We start from the raw sequence: 17640 nt of genomic DNA on the forward strand, positions 1-17640 counted from the left end.
AAAATGGACTGGTTGGATCTCCTTGCAGTCCAAGGGACTCTCAAGAGTCTTCTCCAACACCACAGTTCAAAAGCATCAATTCTTTGGCGCTCAGCCTTCTTCACAATCCAGCTCTCACATCCATACATGACCACTGGAAAAACCATAGCCTTGACTAGACGGACCTTAGTAGGCAAAGTAATGTCTCTGCTTTTGAATATACTATCTAGGTTGGTCATAACTTTTCTTCCAAGGAGTAAGCATCTTTTAATTTCATGGCTGCAGTGACCATCTGCAGTGATTTTGGAGCCCCCAAAAATAAAGTCTGACACTGTTTCCACTGTTTCCCCATCTATTTCCCATGAAGTGATGGGACCAGATGCCATGATCTTTGTTTTCTGAATGTTGAGCCTTAAGCCAACTTTTTCACTCTCCTCTTTCACTTTCACCAAGAGGCTTTTTAGTTTCTCTTCACTTTCTGCCATAAGGGTGGTGTCATCTGCCTATCTGAGGTTATTGATATTTCTCCCGGCAATCTTGATTTCAGCTTGTGTTTCTTCCAGTCCAGCGTTTCTCATGATGCACTCTGCATATAAGTTAAATAAGCAGGGTGACAATATACATTCTTGACGTACTCCTTTTCCTATTTGGAACCAGTCTGTTGTTCCATGTCCAGTTCTAACTGTTGCTTCCTGACCTGCATACAGATTTCTCAAGAGGCATGTTAGGTGGTCTGGTATTCCCATCTCTTGAAGAATTTTCCACAGTTTATTGTGATCCACACAGTCAAAGGCTTTGGCATAGTCAATAAAGCAGAAATAGATCTTTTTCTGGAACTCTCTTGCTTTTTCTATGATCCAGCAGATGTTGGCAATTTGATCTCTGGTTCCCCTGCCTTTTCTAAAACCAGCTTGAACATCAGGGAGTTCACGGTTCACATATTGCTGAAGCCTGGCTTGGAGAATTTTGAGCATTACTTTACTAGCATGTGAGATGAGTATAATTGTGCGGTAGTTTGAGCATTCTTTGGCATTGCCTTTCTTTGGGATTGGAATGAAAACGGACCTTTGCCAGTCCTGTGGCCACTGCTGAGTTTCCCAAATTTGCTGGCATATTGAGTGCAGCACTTTCACAGCATCATCTTTTAGGATTTGAAATAGCTCAACTGGAATTCCATCACCTCCACTAGCTTTGTTCGTAGTGATGCTTTCTAAGACCCACTTGACTTCACATTCCAAGATGTCTGGTTCTAGATTAGTGATCACATCATCATGATTATCTGGGTCGTGAAGATCTTTTTTGTACAGTTCTTCCGTGTATTCTTGCCACCTCTTCTTAATATCTTCTGCTTCTGTTAGGTCCATACCATTTCTGTCCTTTATCGAGCCCATCTTTGCATGAAATGTTTCCTTGGTATCTCTAATTTTCTTGAAGAGATCTCTAGTCTTTCCCATTCTGTTGTTTTCCTCTATTTCTTTGCACTGATCGCTCAAGAAGGCTTTCTTATCTCTTCTTGCTATTCTTTGGAACTCTGCATTCAGATGCTTATATGCAGAGTACCTCATGAGAAATGCTGGACTGGATGAAGCACAACCTGGAATCAAGATTGCTGGGAGAAATATCAATAACTTCAGATATGCAGATGACATCACCCTTATGGCAGAAAGTGAAGAAGAACTAAAAGCCTCTTGATGAAAGTGAAAGAGGAGAATGAAAAAGTTGGCTTAAAACTCAACATTCAGAAAACTAAGATCATGGCATCCAGTCCCATCACTTCACCGCAAATAGATGGCAAAAAAGTGGAAACAGTGACAGAGTTTATTTTGGGGGCTCTCCAAAATCACTGCAGATGGTGACTGCAGCCATGAAATTAAAAGATGCCTGCTCCTTGGAAGAAAAGCTATGACCAACCTAGACAGCACATTAAAAAGTAGAGACATTACTTTACCAACAAAGGTCTGTCTAGTCAAAGATATGGTTTTTCCAGTAGTAGTGTATGGATGCGAGAGTTGGACTATAAAGAAAGCTGAGTGCCGAAGAATTGATGCTTTTGAACTGCGGTGTTCGAGAAGACTCTTGAGAGTCCCTTGGACTGCAAGGAGATCAAGCCAGTCAAATATTCATTGGAAGAACTGATGCTGAAGCTGAAACTCCAATACTTTGGCCACCTGATGCAAAGAACTGACTCATTGGAAAAGATCCTGACGCTAAGATTGAAGGCAGAAGGAGAAGGGGACGACAGAGAATGAGATGGTTGGATGGTATCAACAACGTGATGGACGTGAGTTTGAGTAGGCTCCGGGAGTTGGTGATGGATAGGGAAGCCTGGCATGCTGCAATCCATGGGATTGCAAAGATTTGGTTACAACTGAGTGACTGAACTGATATATGCAAAAATCTAAAGAAAAAACTAAGCATGTTAGAAGAAGACGTAAAAAAAAAAAAATCTCTGATATATTAGAGATAAAACTACACTATGTAAGACTAACAGCAGATAAAAATTTTAACAGAATAAATTAGGAGAAAAAACTTGAGAACACAGGACTAGAAACTAACCAAAAACAGAAGAAAAAATTAAAATGAACACAGTGAACTGTGGCATAATTTCAAATTAACTAATGTATGTGACAGTGGTATTTCCAAAGAAAATGAAAAAATATTTAAAGAAATAACTTACAAGTTTCTAAATTGGATTAAACTATAAACACACATATCCAAGAAGCTCAAAGAATAAAATAGACACATTATTAACAAACTACCTAAAACAAGTAATACAGAGTAAATCTTAAAAGTAGTCAAATAAAAAGAACTTTTTATCTATAGAGGAACAAAGAGGAAGAGGAAGATTACAACAGAACTCTCACTGGAAACTATTCAAGTCAGAAGACAATGGAGTGGTATCTTAAAAGACTGAAATTTAAAAAACAAAACAAAAAAACCTACCAACCAAGAATACTAAATTCACAGAAAATATTGTTCAAAAATGAAAGCAAAATAAGAACTTTTTCAGACATACAAAAACTAAAAGAATTCATCACCAGCAGACCTGTACTAGTCCTTCAGGATGAATGAGTATAACATGAAAATCTGGATCTACACAAAGGAGTGTGCACCAGAAGTGGTAACAATGTGGGTAAATATAAAAAATTATTCCTTCATTACTTAAATACCTTTTTAAAATAACCAATTATTCAAAGCAAGAATAATTAAAATATATTATACAATTTATATATACAAGTAAATGTATGACCAGGAGGGAAGAAACAGAGGTTCAGTATTGTAAAGTTCTTAACAATATAACATTACCTTGAAGCAGAAAGTATGGCCCACAAGAAAAATGACAGTTAAGAGAAACTTACTTAGCAAGTTTCTGGACTTAGATATATTTTTTTAATTTTCAAAAAAATTGTTTAAATTATATTTTGGTATTAGACTTTAAATTAGCCATTTTAAATAAGATCAAAAAGGAAAGAGGGAGGGAAAAATTTTTTTTAATTAAGAAAACTATGACTAAAAAACTAAAGAAAAACTATGAGAACAATGTCTCACCAAAAACAGAATACTGAATGAAAGAAATTACAAAAAGGAACCACAAATGAAAATTTTGGAGTCGGAAATTACAATAATGGAAATTAAAAACATCGGTAGAGAGTTCGACATGAGATCTGAGCAAGAAGAAATAATCAACAAACTTTAAGATGGGTCAATTAGGCTAGATTTTGAGGAACAGAAAGAAAAAAAATAAAGAAAGTAACAAAGTCTTAGTACAAAACATAACAATTCATTTTGGGAGTCCCATGACAGGAGAGAAAGGGAAAGAAATGATATTTAATGAAATAGGATCCAAATTTTTCTCAAATGTGATTTAAAACACTAAATCTGCATATCCAAGAAGTTCATCAGAAACCATGGGAGTTAGAAGGTAATGCGAAGATTTATTCAAAGTCCTAAAAGAAAAAGACTATCAAGCAAGAATTCTATATCCAGCAAAACCACCCTTCAAAATCAGAGAAGAAATTACATTCCTAGAAAAAAATGAAAGAACTCATCACCAGCAAATCTAGTCTATAAGAAATACCAAAGAGAGCCATTCAGCCTGAGATAAAAGGATACTAGGCAGTATCTCAAATCCAAACAAAAAACTTAAAAGTACTGGTAAAAGTAACTATATAGGTAAATATAAAACATAGTATAAATGCTTTGTATGTAACTCTTTGTCTATCTAATTTCAAAGAAAACCAAATAAAGCTATAATTATAAAACTGTTGATGGGCATGCAATATAAAAGGATATAATTTGCATGTAATACCACAAAAGAGAGGGGAGGGAACAGAGCTGAACAGGAACAAAGTTTTGCACACAACTGTAATTGAGTTGGTATTAATTAAGATGTCACTGTTATAAATTAAGATGTCAACTATAATCCTCAGAGCAATCCTAAGGAAATAGCTCAATTTCATTAAAAAAAAAAAAAAAATCTGCAAAACCTCATACGTAACACCCTACTTACAGATGGAATGCATTTATCCTAAGCTCAGTAACAAGACAAAGACATCCACTTTTGCACTAGAGGTTCTAGCTAGGACAATAAGACATTAAGAAGAAAGAAACGGCACCCAGATTGGAAAAGGAGTAAAAACTATCTCTATTTGCAGATAACATGATCTTGTATCTGGACAATCCTAAGGAATCCACTAAAAACTAGTAAACAAGTTTAGCAAGGTTCCAAGATACAAGGTCAATATACAAAAACTGATTGCATTTTACACACAAGCAATGAACAACCCAAAAGTGAAGTTAAGGGAAAAAATTATTTACAGTAGTAAGAAAAATAAGACAAGCCAGGATAAGCCCAGCAGCCCCCTCCTTCCCCAAGCCAGGGCCCTTATTGCTCTGTGATGTCCAGGGTGGCCTGAGTCCTGTGCCAGGCAGAACCGGGACCCTTCGTTTCCAGGCTGGGAGACAAGCCAAGGATATTTGAGCTGAATCACATGGTGACAGTTCTTCAGGCATTTCTACCACAATATTGGAATTGGACACACTGGCCAAATAAAGTTCAAATTAAAAAAAAAAAAGGTGGCTCAGCAGTAAAGGATCCACCTGCCAATGCAGGAGACACAAGTTTGACCCCTGTTCCAGGAAGATCCCATATGCCGTGGAGCAACTAAGGCCGTGCACCACAGCTATTGAGGTTGTGCTCTAGAGCCCAGGAACTGAAACTACTGAAGCCCACTTGCCCTAGAGAGCCCATGCTCCACAAGAGAAGCCACAGCAATGAGAAACCCAAGCGCAGCAGCTAGAGAAAAGCCCGTGCAGCAACAAAGGTCCAGTAGAGCCAAAAATAAATGCATTTTTAAAAACAATACTTAGATGTAAACTTAATCAACTCTGAATATTCACTGGAAGGACTGATGCTAAAGCTGAAGCTTCAATACTTTGGCCACTTGATGCAAAGAGCCAACTCATTGGAAAAGACCCTAATGCTGGGGAAGATAGAAGGCAAAAGAAGGGGACAGCAGAAGATTAAATGGTCAGATAGCATCACTGACTCACTGGACGTGAATCTGGGCAAATTCTGGAGCTAGTGAAGGACAGGGGATCCTGGCGTGCTGCAGTCCATGGGGTTGCAAAGAGTCAGACATGACTGAAGCAACTTACCTTGATGATATGTATGTTTTGGAAAAGGAAATGGCAACCCACACCAGTGTTCTTGCCTGGAGAATCCTGTGGACAGAGGAGCCTGGTGGGCTGCTGTCCGTGGGGTTGCAGAGTCGGACACAACTGAAGCGTTGTGCAGCATGCATGTTTTACATACCAAGGAATGTATGTTACTGTCAAGATGGTAACACTCCCAAAACTGATCTACAGATTCAAAGCATCCCTATCAAAATCCTAGCTGGCTTTTTTATTCATAAACTGACAAACTGATCCTAAAATTCATATGGAAATGCAAGGAACCTAGAACAAACAACATAATCTTAAAAAAAAGAACAAAATTGGAGGACTCACATTTCCCAAGTTCAACTAACTACACAAAGCTATAGTAATCAAAACAGTATTGTAGTGGAATAGCACTGAAAGTCCAGAAATAAATCCTTACATGTATAGTCAACTGATTTTTGACAAGGGTACCAAGACAATCAATCCAACAGGCCAAAGGAGGGCACGGCAACCCACTCCAGTATTCTTGCCTGGAGAATACTCACAGTCGAGTTACTGTGGTGCACATGTACTCAGTTGTCTCTGACTCTTTGCAACCCCATGGACTGTGGCTTGCCAGGCTCCTCTGTCCAAGCAATTTTCCAGGCAAGAATACTGGAGTGAGTTGCCATTATGATCCAGCAAACAGACTTTGAGGTATGTAGCCAAGATAAATGAAAACATATTTCCACACAAAAGCTTGTATATAATGGTTCGTAGCAGCATTATTCATATTTCCACCCAAAACGTGGAAAATAACCTAAAAGTCCCCTAACTGATGAATGGATAAACAAAATAGGATATATTCACCACACAACAGAATATTACTCAGTCATAAAAAAGAACCAAGTATTGGGAGTTCCCTTGTGGCCTAGTGGTTAGAATTTCAGGCTTTCACTGCTGTGGCTCAGGTTCAATCCCTGGTCAGGGAACTGAAATTCCAAAAGCCACGTGGCACAGCCTAAACACAAAACAAAGTACTGATACATGCTACAAACTGGATGAATCCAACCCAGGGATCAAACCCAGGTCTCCCACAGTGCAGGTGGACTCTTTACCAACTGAGCTATCGGGGAAACCTAAACCATAAAAGCATTATGCTAAATGAAAGAAGCCAGCCACGGAAGTTCACAAACTGTCTGATTCCTTTCATATTATAATGTCCAGACTAGGCAAATTCATAACAACAGAAAGCAGACTAGAAGTTACCAAAGGATGGGGGGAAAAGAGAATGGGAAAAGATTAATGAGCCCGGGGTGGTTCATGGAATAATCAAAGTTCTGAATCTAGAAAGCGTTAGTGATTGCAGAACACTGTAAATATACTAAATACCCCTTAATTGTACACTTTAAAATTGTTAATTGTATGCTATGTGAACTCACTTCAAAAAAAAAAAGGAAGAAATTAACTTGGAGGGAAAAATAAAGTCTAAGTCCACATGAAGATTTGTATACAAATATTCACAGCATAGTGTTATTTGTAACTGCTGAAAACCGGAATAAATCCAAATGTCTGTCAGTAAGTAAATGAATGAATAAATTGTGCTACAGCTATACAAAAGATCACTACTCAGAAATAACAAGTAATGAACTATTGATACATACAACATATATGAATCTAAAATAATTAACTTAAAAAAAAAGCCAAACCAAAAATAATTAAATATGAGAGTGTACACTTATGATTCCATTTATATAAAATTCTAGGCGCTGCAAACTATTCTATACTGACAGAAAATTGATCAGTGGTTGTCCAAAGACCACAGAGGTTGGGAGAAGAATTACAAATGGGGATAAGAAAACTTGAGGGGTAATAAATATATTCATTACGCCTTGACTGTGGTGACAGTTTCATGATAAGCACATGTCAAAACTTAACAAATTGTGTATTTTCATATGTAGTGTACTGTATGTCAATTTTTAAAAACCTCAATTAAGCTCTTTTTTGAAAACTATGAGAGGACAATGTATTCCTACTGGCCACTCAATAATTGATAAGGCATTAATAAAGCGGTTTTACTTTCCCTTGCTGAGTGTACAGGCAACTCTTCACAAAATTAAACAGAGAGAGCCATTCAAAGTAGCATATACATTTGAATTTTTGTAAACATAAAAACACTTCCATTAACCTATATTATAATTTCAGACATGTTCCATCTTCAATTTTGTCAGATCTTCAGTCGGTACTGCTAGAAACTCTGTCAGTTCTGGCAAGTACACAGTTAATATAATCTGTAAATAAGCATTTAGATACACCAAAAAAATCTCCTACAAGAAAATCTAATAAGGTTCCTTAAACTTGAAAACATCTGTGAATAGTACCCCAAGTGTGATAAAATCAATAAAAAAGACTATAATCTGTATTATCACCTCTTAAGAACTCCCCAATTATAGATTTTTACCTTTTGTAGACATTTAATCAAAAAATATAAACTTTTTACCTACTTTAAAAAAAAAGTTTAAAAGCTTTAAGGTTAAAAATCCTAAACTGAATTTTTCTTTACCGAAAGATATTTTCACTGTTTTAAAGACAAACAGAAAGTATGATGTATTGAGCAATGGGGAAAAGTTATGGAGATGAGGGTTAACTACAGACAATCAAAACCATTTTATATTCATATTCATGTCAGATAATGAATAACAACATCATCTAATCCAAGCTACTACATCTCTCACTTTGACTTTGCAGTGGCCTTTTTGCATTTTAATTAAAAATTAAAAATTAAAATTCAGATGAATTCAATCTTGATATACTATGAGTCTCAAATTCTTCACCCATTATATGGGTACGATAACACTCCCAGGTTGTGTGAGGATTAAATGAGATCATGGGTAAGCACTTACTTTGTTGCCTGGCACATAAAAAGTGTTTCATAAATGTTTATTATTACCTGAATAAATGTTCAGCCTCCATGAGTTCAGTGCTGGAATGGTGTCACATATAAGTAACAAGTCTAACCTCAAAAAAAAAAAAAAGATAAGTTAAAAGCAATATTTCAGTCTTAATATACTGAGACTCTCAAAGAAAATAAAGAGATCTATTTAAAAATCCATAGCAGCTTCTTAATATTTTATTTCTCAATTCTTTTTGCTCACAATATTTCTTATAACCCTCACTTTGCCCTGAACCCTACCCCTATTTTAATTCACAATAAAACACTGGTCATTTGGCTCCTCCCCCACTGCTGATCCCTTCTACTTATAAGCAGTTCTCAGTCTACTTTCTAATAAAGTCCACTTTCATCCAGCCTTACTCCTTGAACTTCAGCTGTTTTTTTACCCATTATCCTTCTACACAAGACAAATCTAGAAGCTGAGCTAGCAGAATAGCATCTGTCTTGGTAGATGCGAAGCAGAAGTAGAGTGGCCAGAGAAAAAAATTTCTTCTCTGAGTAGAAATAATATCACAAACACAGAATTTAGTGTCTCCTCACTCCAACTGCAGTATTTATTATTATTGTTATTATAGGACTCTGAGGGCTGGTTGCTGCTGAATCTACTTTAGGAACCCAGGGTGCTGAGTGTTACCACCAGAACCCTTAATATGCTCAAGCCAGCCTGTCTCCAAAACCTAAAAAACAAAAACAAACAAACAAACAAAAAAAACCCTAAGCGCTCCTAAGATCTATACAGTGAGGAGTATCTCCAATTCATCATTTTGTTTTATAACTATTTTATGAATATCACATCACTAAGTCCACCTTCCCAGTATCTTACACAGACTTCCATGAAAAAGCTCTTCCAGTTTCTATACAGTCCCCTCCCCTCAGACTTTTGGCATTAGATGTGTGGTGGTTTGGTTAGGATTGGGAGGCATGACCGGAGGATACTGCCCTTCCCACCGCCAATCTTGGTCCTGAAAAATTACCTGCACAGTGAATTTTTTCCCCACGAAATGTCTTGTTCTTCCTCATGTAAAGAAATTACTGGTTGCCTTTCCGTAAAGGCCCTCAAGACATACATACCCAGATGTATCTTATTCTTAAGAGAGCAAAGGAGATTCAAGTTGAAGCCTTGCCACACCAAAAAGTCACTTTCCAACTCTGAGTCAGAGAATCAAGAGCAACATAATTCAAAGCCCACACTAGTACTTATTGCTATGATGGTTTTCTTGCCCGAACTGTAATCTATCAAAATTAAAAATGAAATACTTTCTAAAAGAAGTTGAATTCCTTTTTGCTATCCATCCACTTCAACCTCCATATAATTGCAATTTTTTAATAAAATGCAATAGAATCTGCCTGGAATACAGGAGACCAGGGTTTGATCCCTGGGTCTAGAAGATCCCTTGGAGAAGAGATTACCCACTCCAGTATTCTTACCTGGAGAATTCTATGGACAGGGCTATAGTCCATGGGCTCACCAAGAGCTGGACACAACTGAGCGACTAACACTATACTATACTACTACACTAATAGCCTCTCAACTGATCTTTCCACTTCTGCACTGGGCAGTCTGCTATCTGTTCTTCCCAGAGAATCAAGAGTGATCTTTTTTTTTTTTTTTTAATTGAAGTACAGTTGATCTACAACGTGTTATGAGTGATCTTTTTAACATGTATATCAGATCACTTAGCTTCCTTGTTCAACCAGTTTCCTTCCATTAATGGCTTTCCATCATCCCAAGCAAGGTCTACAGAGCCTTGTAAAACCTGGCCCTGCCTATTCTTGAACATACCAAACCACATACTCCCCGTAAGTCCTTTTTTTGTTGTTGTTCCTCCTGCTCAAAACAGTAACCTTCCATCAGGAAATGCTGGTTCTAACCCCCCTTCAAATAATAGTTCATATGTCACTATGAAGAGATCTGACCACACAATTTAAAGTATCCTCTTACTCTCAAATCACATCACCGTATCAATTTTCTTCAGCACTATACTCCCTAATTATCTTATTTCTTTATTTTCTTCTTTATCAAAGTTCTCAAACAAGGAAATGTAAGCTGAGGGCAGAAGTCTTATGTGTCTTTTTCATATCTGTACCTCCAATGCCAAATAGTGTCTGACACACAATAAACACTGTAACAGTTTTCTAGTTGTTTGATTCACTTACAAAGCCAGGTACTACCTCTGAGGTGTTTGGTTTTTTAAAACTTATTTCTACAGCCAAAAAACCAACCAGGCTTCAAAACCCTATGTTCTCTTCATTTTAACAATCTGTCCTGTATTCTCAAAAAGCTCTCTTCCTTTCTGGAAGAGAGAAGGTACCTCTGAAAGTAAAATTTGCACTCAAAAAATAGATGCAATCTTATCTGGCAACACAGTTCTCTAGGTCTTTGGGGTTCAGATCCAAAGTTCTCAGGCAGCAGCAAGTACCAAAAATCTGGCCACTAGTACTGCACTGAGGAAGAGGAGAACAACCAGGCTAATCTGAACCAAGTTGCAAATCCTTATAAGAGTATCATAGTTGATAAGAGTTCTGTGAAGCACTCCTCACAGGGGTAGGGAGATTTAGTTTAGTCATCAGACTAGTGGCACATTCTATAAAGCCTAAATAACGACCCTGTCACCAGAAAAACAGATACTTTGTCCCAGCCTTCCAATCAGCTGCATTTAGCAACCAATATCTACCTTTCACAATAAAATGCCACCTCTGAGTTCCTATTCCTATCAAATTATCACTAGTCTGGGCAACAGATAAATCAGAAACTACAGTTAACAAATCTACTTGTCTGGGACCCAAGACAATTAATTAAACTTACTCAGAGAAACAGTCACCTGTTGCCTCTAGTCACCTGGAGACAAGTTTAAAAGATGCAAACAACTGTAACACTTGGGCACATGAAAATGGCTATAATCTGAAGAACAGCCGCACGTCACTTTCAATGGTACATCTATACTGAAAGGGACCTTCCCCCTCCAAAATAAATAATGTTTAAAGTCAGCTGAATCTTGAACAAATACTCTGACTTTTCTTTAAAATAAGGGCTATGACAGCTACCTTAGCTAGAGGCCCAATAAACTCAGGGCAAGGGGCTCATTGTACTGACACTGTCACCTCATTTAGGACTTGAGCTGATTTATCCTGATGGGCTGACAGGTCACTGACATCTGCACCTTACCCAACATTCTTACTGATTTCACATGTAAAAAACACTGTCCACTCAAGACAAACTGTAATCCAGACACCTTCTCCTGATAGGGAACCCTTCCTTTCTTGACTTCAATGAGTGCCATGGAAAAAAGTTGCCATTTCAGCCCCACTTTAGGAACTCTGGATGACTAACAAGTAACTTCTGAATGACTGAATGGCTGGTAACAGAGACCATAAAAGGACTAGAATGTTAAACCTTAGCCATTACAAATAAAAGGATTTTTTAAAAAGATGAAAATCACCTGAAGAAAAAACTAATCTCTCCTGCATTAAGAGATACTTGGTATCACTAAGGTAATTTGAAAAGAAGCTATGAAGTCAAGACCTAAAAATATCTGGTCCTTGGCCACACCAAGAAATCACAGAAGAAATCCTTTAACCAAGTAAGCTTTGTTCTAACATGAATTTCAAGAAAAAGATAAGGCAAGGCAAGGTAATTTTAAAAAATCCACAAATTATCCACTTAACTTGAAGGAAGGAAGGGAGGTGAGAAAAGGAGGGAGAAAGAGCAAGACGACAAAAAAGAAGAGGAACAAGGAAAAGGAATGCCCAGTGTTATAGGTTAAACATGGCCATAGATTATTTGCAGCAATTCCCATCAGGAAGTGGAGCTCAGGGACTTCTCCGGTGGTCCAGTGGCTAAGACTCTGCACTCCCAATGCAGGGAATCAGGGTTCGATCCTGGTCAGGGAATTAGATTCCACATGCCACAACTAAAGATCTGGTATGCTGCAACAGAGTGAAGACCCTGTGTGCAATAACTATGACCCTGCATCTAAATATATATATACACACACAAATAACACATGTTGAATAGGGTGGAGAGAAAAGGGAACACTCCTACACTGTTGGTAGGAATGAAAACTGGTACAGTCACTACAGAAAAGAGTATGGAAGTTCCTCAGAAAACTAAAAGCAGAATTACCAAATGATCCGGCAATCCTACTCCTGGCTATACACCTGGAAAAAACTGTAATCCAAAGAGACACATGCACCCTTTTGTTCAAAGTAGCACTATTTACAAAAGCCAAGACACAGATACAACCTAAATGTCCACTGACACATGGGCATGAATGGATAAAGAAGATGTGGTGTATATATATATATATACACACACACACACACACACACTGAAATACTATTCAGCCATAAAAAAGAATGAAATAATACCATTTGAGGCAACATGGACCTAGAAGTTATCATACTATGTGAAGTAAGTTGGAAAGACAAATACCATATGATATCACTTGTATGAGGAATCTAAAATATGGCACAATGGGGACTTCCCTCGTAGTCCTTGGTTAAGACTCTGCACCTCCAAAAAAAAAAAAGATTCTGTACCTCCAATGCAGGAGGTATGGTTTGACCCCTAATCAGGGAAGATCCCACATGCAGCATAGCATAGCCAAAAATTAAAACAACAACAACAACAAAAAGACACAATGAACTTATCTACAAAACAGAAATAGACTCACAGAGAATAGACTTATGGTTGTCAAGGTCACGGGGGTGAGGGAGGGATAGATTCAGAGTCTGGGATTAGCAGATACAAACTATTACATACAGGATGACAGAAATTATATTCAGCATCTAGTAATAAATCATAATGGAAAAGAATATGAATAAGTATATATATGTGTTTCTGTATAATGAATCACTTTGCTGTACAGCAGAAATTAATGCAACATTGTAAATCAACTATACCTCAATAAAATAAATTTTTTAAAAAATTAGTGTTTTCATTAAAAAGTATATTATACAAAAATGGGCAGAAGAATTGAATAGGTAATTTTCCAAAGAGGAAATGCAAATGGCCAACAGGCACAGGAGAAGATGCTCAACGTCACTGGAAATAGAAATCAAAACCACAATGAGACACCACCTCACAGGATGGCTGTAAGAAAAAAGAACATTAATGATAAATGTCGGCAAGGATGAGGAGGAAAAGGAACCTTATACATTGTTGGCAGGAATGTAAACTGGAGCAGCCACTGTGGAAAACAGTATGGAGGCTCCTCAAAAAGCTAAAAATAGAACTACCATATGACCCAGGAATACTACTGGGTGTGTATATACACACATACATGTAGGCACATGTGCACACACACACACACAGGAATACTACTTAGCCATAAAAAGAACAAAATTTTGCCATCTGCAGCAACATGGGGAGACTTGAAGGGCATTATGCTAAGTGAAATAACACAAAGAGAGAAAGGCAAATACTATGTGATGTTACTTATATGTGGAATCTAAAAAATACAATAAACTAATGAACAGAGAAAAGCAGACTTACAGAGAACAAATCAGTGGTTACTAGGGGGAGGGGTGGGGGGTGGGCACAAGCAGGCAACATAGGGGTGGGAGAGTGGGAGGCAGAAGCTCAGTTCAGTTCAGTCACTCAGTCGTGTCTGACTGTTTGCGACCCCATAAACTGCAGCACGCCAGGCTTCCCTGTCCATCACCAACTCCCGGAGTTCACCCAAACCCATGTCCACTGAGTCGGTGATGCCATCTAACCATCTCATCCTCTGTCGTCCCCTTCTCCTCCTGCCCTCAATCTTTCCCAGCATCAGGGTCTTTTCAAATGAGTCAGCTCTTCACATCATGTGGCCAAAGTGTTGGAGTTTCAGCTTCAACATCAGTCCCTCCAATGAACACCCAGGACTGATCTCCTTTAGGATGGACTGGTTGGATCTCCTTGCAGTCCAAGGGACTCTCAAGTCTTTTCCAACACTACAGTTCAAAAGCATCAATTCTTTGGCACTCAGCTTTCTTTATAGTCCAATTCTCACATCCATACATGACCACTGGAAAAACCATACCTTTGACTAGATGGACGTTTGTTGGCAAAGTAATATCTCTGCTTTTTAATACGCTGTCTAGGTTGGTCATAACTTTCCTTCCAAGGAGTAAGCATCTTTTAATTTCATGGCTGCGGTCACCATCTGCAGTGATTTTTGGAGCCCCCCAAAATAAAGTCAGCCATTGTTTCCACTGTTTCCCCATCTATTTGCCAGGAAGTGATGGGACCAGATGCCATGATCTTCGTTTTCTGAATGTTGAGCTTTAAGCCAACTTTTTCACTCTCCTCTTTCACTTTCATCAAGAGGCTGTTTAGCTCCTCTTCACTTTCTGCCATAAGGGTGGTGTCATCTGCATATCTGAGGTTATTGATATTTCTCCCAGCAATCCTGATTCCAGCTTGTGCTTCTTCCAGCCCAGTGTTTCGCATGACAGCCTTGACGTACTCCTTTTCCTATTTGGAACCAGTCTGTTGTTCCATGTCCAGTTACAACTGTTGTTTCCTGACCCTCGTATAGGTTTCTCAAGAGGCAGGTCAGGTGGTCTGCTATTCCCATCTCTTGAAGAATTTTCCACAGTTTGTTGTGATCCACACAGTCAAAGACTTTGACGTAGTCAATAAAGCAGAAATAACTGTTTTTCTGGAATTCTCTTGCTTTTCAATGATCCAGCAGATGTTTGTGATTTGATCTCTGGTTCCTCTACCTTTTCCAAAACTAGCTTGAACATCTGGAAGTTCACGGTTCATGTATTGCTGAAGCCTGGCTTGGAGAATTTTAAGTATTACTTTACTAGCCTGTGAGATGAGTGCAATTGTGTGGTAGTTTGAGCATTCTTTGGCACTGCCTTTCTTTGGGATTGGAATGAAAACTTATCTTTTCCAGTCCTGTGGCCACTGCTGAGTTTTCCAAATTTGCTGACATATTAAGTGCAGCACTTTCACAGCATCATCTTTTAGGAATTTGAAATAGCTCAATGGGATTTCCATCACCTCCACTAGCTTTGTTCATAGTGATGATTCCTAAGGCCCACTTGATTTGTGTTCCAGGATGTCTGGCTCTAGGTGAGTGATCACACCATCATGATTATCTGGGTTGTGAAGATCTTTTTTGTACAGTTCTTCTGTGTATTCTTGCCACCTCTTCTTAATATCTTCTGCTTCTGTTAGGTCCATACCATTTCTGTCCTTTATTGTGCCCATCTTTGCATGAAATGTTCCCTAGGTAGCTCTAATTTTCTTGAAGAGATCTCTAGTCTTTCCCATTTTATTGTTTTTCTCTATTTCTTTGCAGTGATCACTGAGGAAGGCTTTCTTATCTCTTCTTGCTATTCTTTGGAACTCTGCGTTCAAATTGGTTTATCTTTCCTTTTCTCCTTTGTTTTTCGCTTCCCTTCTTTTCACAGCTATTTGTAAGGCCTCCTCAGACAGTCATTTTGCTTTTTTGCATTTCTTTGGTTATAAAATAGGGTATAAGGATGTATTGTACAATGCAGGGAATATAGCCAATATTTTTAGCAACTGCAAATGAAGTGCAATCTTTAATTTAAAATTATATATAAAAAATTAGAAAGTGTCATACATTAATATGGAGGAATTTACTATTTTTAATGAATTAATAAATATTTAAATGTTTCCTTAGTTTTAATTTAGTAAATATTGGCAAATATAACCCACATAAATAAAAGTTCTTTGGAGTCCGTAATAATTTTTTAAAGAGTTAAAAAATCAGACTAAGATTGGAGAACTGCTGATCTAGAATTTCCCCTGCCCCACTTGTCCTTCAAGGCTCTGCTCTTGCAGAAAGCCTTCCCTGATAGCTTAATCAGCTATAGTTGCTTATGAGACCAAAGACTACATTGGTTCAGAGGCACTCTAACTGTGTTGAATGAACTAGGCTAAGCTGAATGCACACCAAATATACATGTGTGGAAACATTTCAAAGTGGTTATTTTATATGTGTCCACCATGACTAAATCCTATCTCTCAAATCTTGAATCAACTACTGGTGGAAATGTAAACTTCATATATATTTGGAAGTCAATTTTACAATGTTTATAAAAACTGCAAAGTATATACCTTTAGAAAATTATCTTATTATTACAAATATGCAAAATAACATACGTACTAAGTTATTCATGCAGCACTGTTTATAACTGAGAAAAAAGTCAAAATGCTTTTTTTTTTTTTTGAGGAGTTACAAGTCACTATGAAAAGAGTAGGGAAAATGCTTACAAAAATGTATGTAACTTACTTAAATAAGAAACACACATAACTACTCCTGATTCGCCCCAGTGCTCAACTCTTCCCCGAAAAGCATTTTAAATTGTAGAGATTTGCCTTAAAAACCTTACTGGTAACATAGCACAATAATAACCATAAATATTGTAGATGATAGAAACTTCATACACAGCCCATAATACTGTACAGATGCAAACAAGAATAAGGAAATTTTTGATGTTATGTTCTAAGTCTGAATCACAACAACACATACAACTTGATGTATGTGTAAGAAAAGTGCAAGATAATCATTTTTTTAAAAAGGAAGAAAAGAACATAGAAACTTTTCATGTATGTGTATATTTCATGCTTGTAAGTGCACAGGATACACAAAAACTGGTAACCCTACTTGCCCCTGGAAAGAGAAACTAACTGGTTTATATCGTAGGAACAAGAAGAAAATTTCACTCTACTTTTTTCTATCAGTAGAACCTTATACCATATAAATGTGACACCAATTCAAAGAGAAAATCTAAAAATATGTAATTTTTCACATTAGGAATAACTTCTCATCTTTCTTTTTTCAGCCTCAGAAAATGTTAATCCCTAATGTCTTTTTGAAATTTTTTATTTTTTTCAAGCATAGTTGATTTACAATCTCATGTTCATTTCTACTGTATAGCAAAGTGGTTCAGTTATACACATACTATATATTTTTTCATATTCTTTTCCCTTATGGTTTATCACAGGATACTGAATATAGTTCCCTGTGCTCTACAGTAGGACCTTGTTGTTTATCTCACACACACACACACACACACACACACACACACACACACACACACAC

General features: G+C 37.4%; 1 protein-coding gene across 22 annotated transcripts in view; it reads right to left on the minus strand.

Annotated features, from left to right (window-relative positions):
• The window catches only part of R3HDM2 (R3H domain containing 2), a 161681-nt gene that overhangs the window by 105782 nt on the left and 38259 nt on the right, over positions 1-17640 (minus strand). For 20 of the 22 annotated variants that reach the window (XM_040233023.1, XM_040233044.1, XM_040233027.1 and 17 more), the window contains one exon: positions 8570-8632. The gene's annotated coding sequence lies outside the window, so the exon portion shown is untranslated. Of the gene's footprint in view, positions 1-8569; positions 8638-17640 lie in introns of all 22 variants that reach the window. The other 2 variants (XM_040233022.1, XM_040233025.1) reach the window with 1 other exon arrangement.

The sequence above is a fragment of the Oryx dammah genome, unplaced genomic scaffold (assembly GCF_014754425.2).
Source record: "Oryx dammah isolate SB20612 unplaced genomic scaffold, SCBI_Odam_1.1 HiC_scaffold_29, whole genome shotgun sequence".
Lineage (NCBI taxonomy): Eukaryota > Metazoa > Chordata > Mammalia > Artiodactyla > Bovidae > Oryx > Oryx dammah.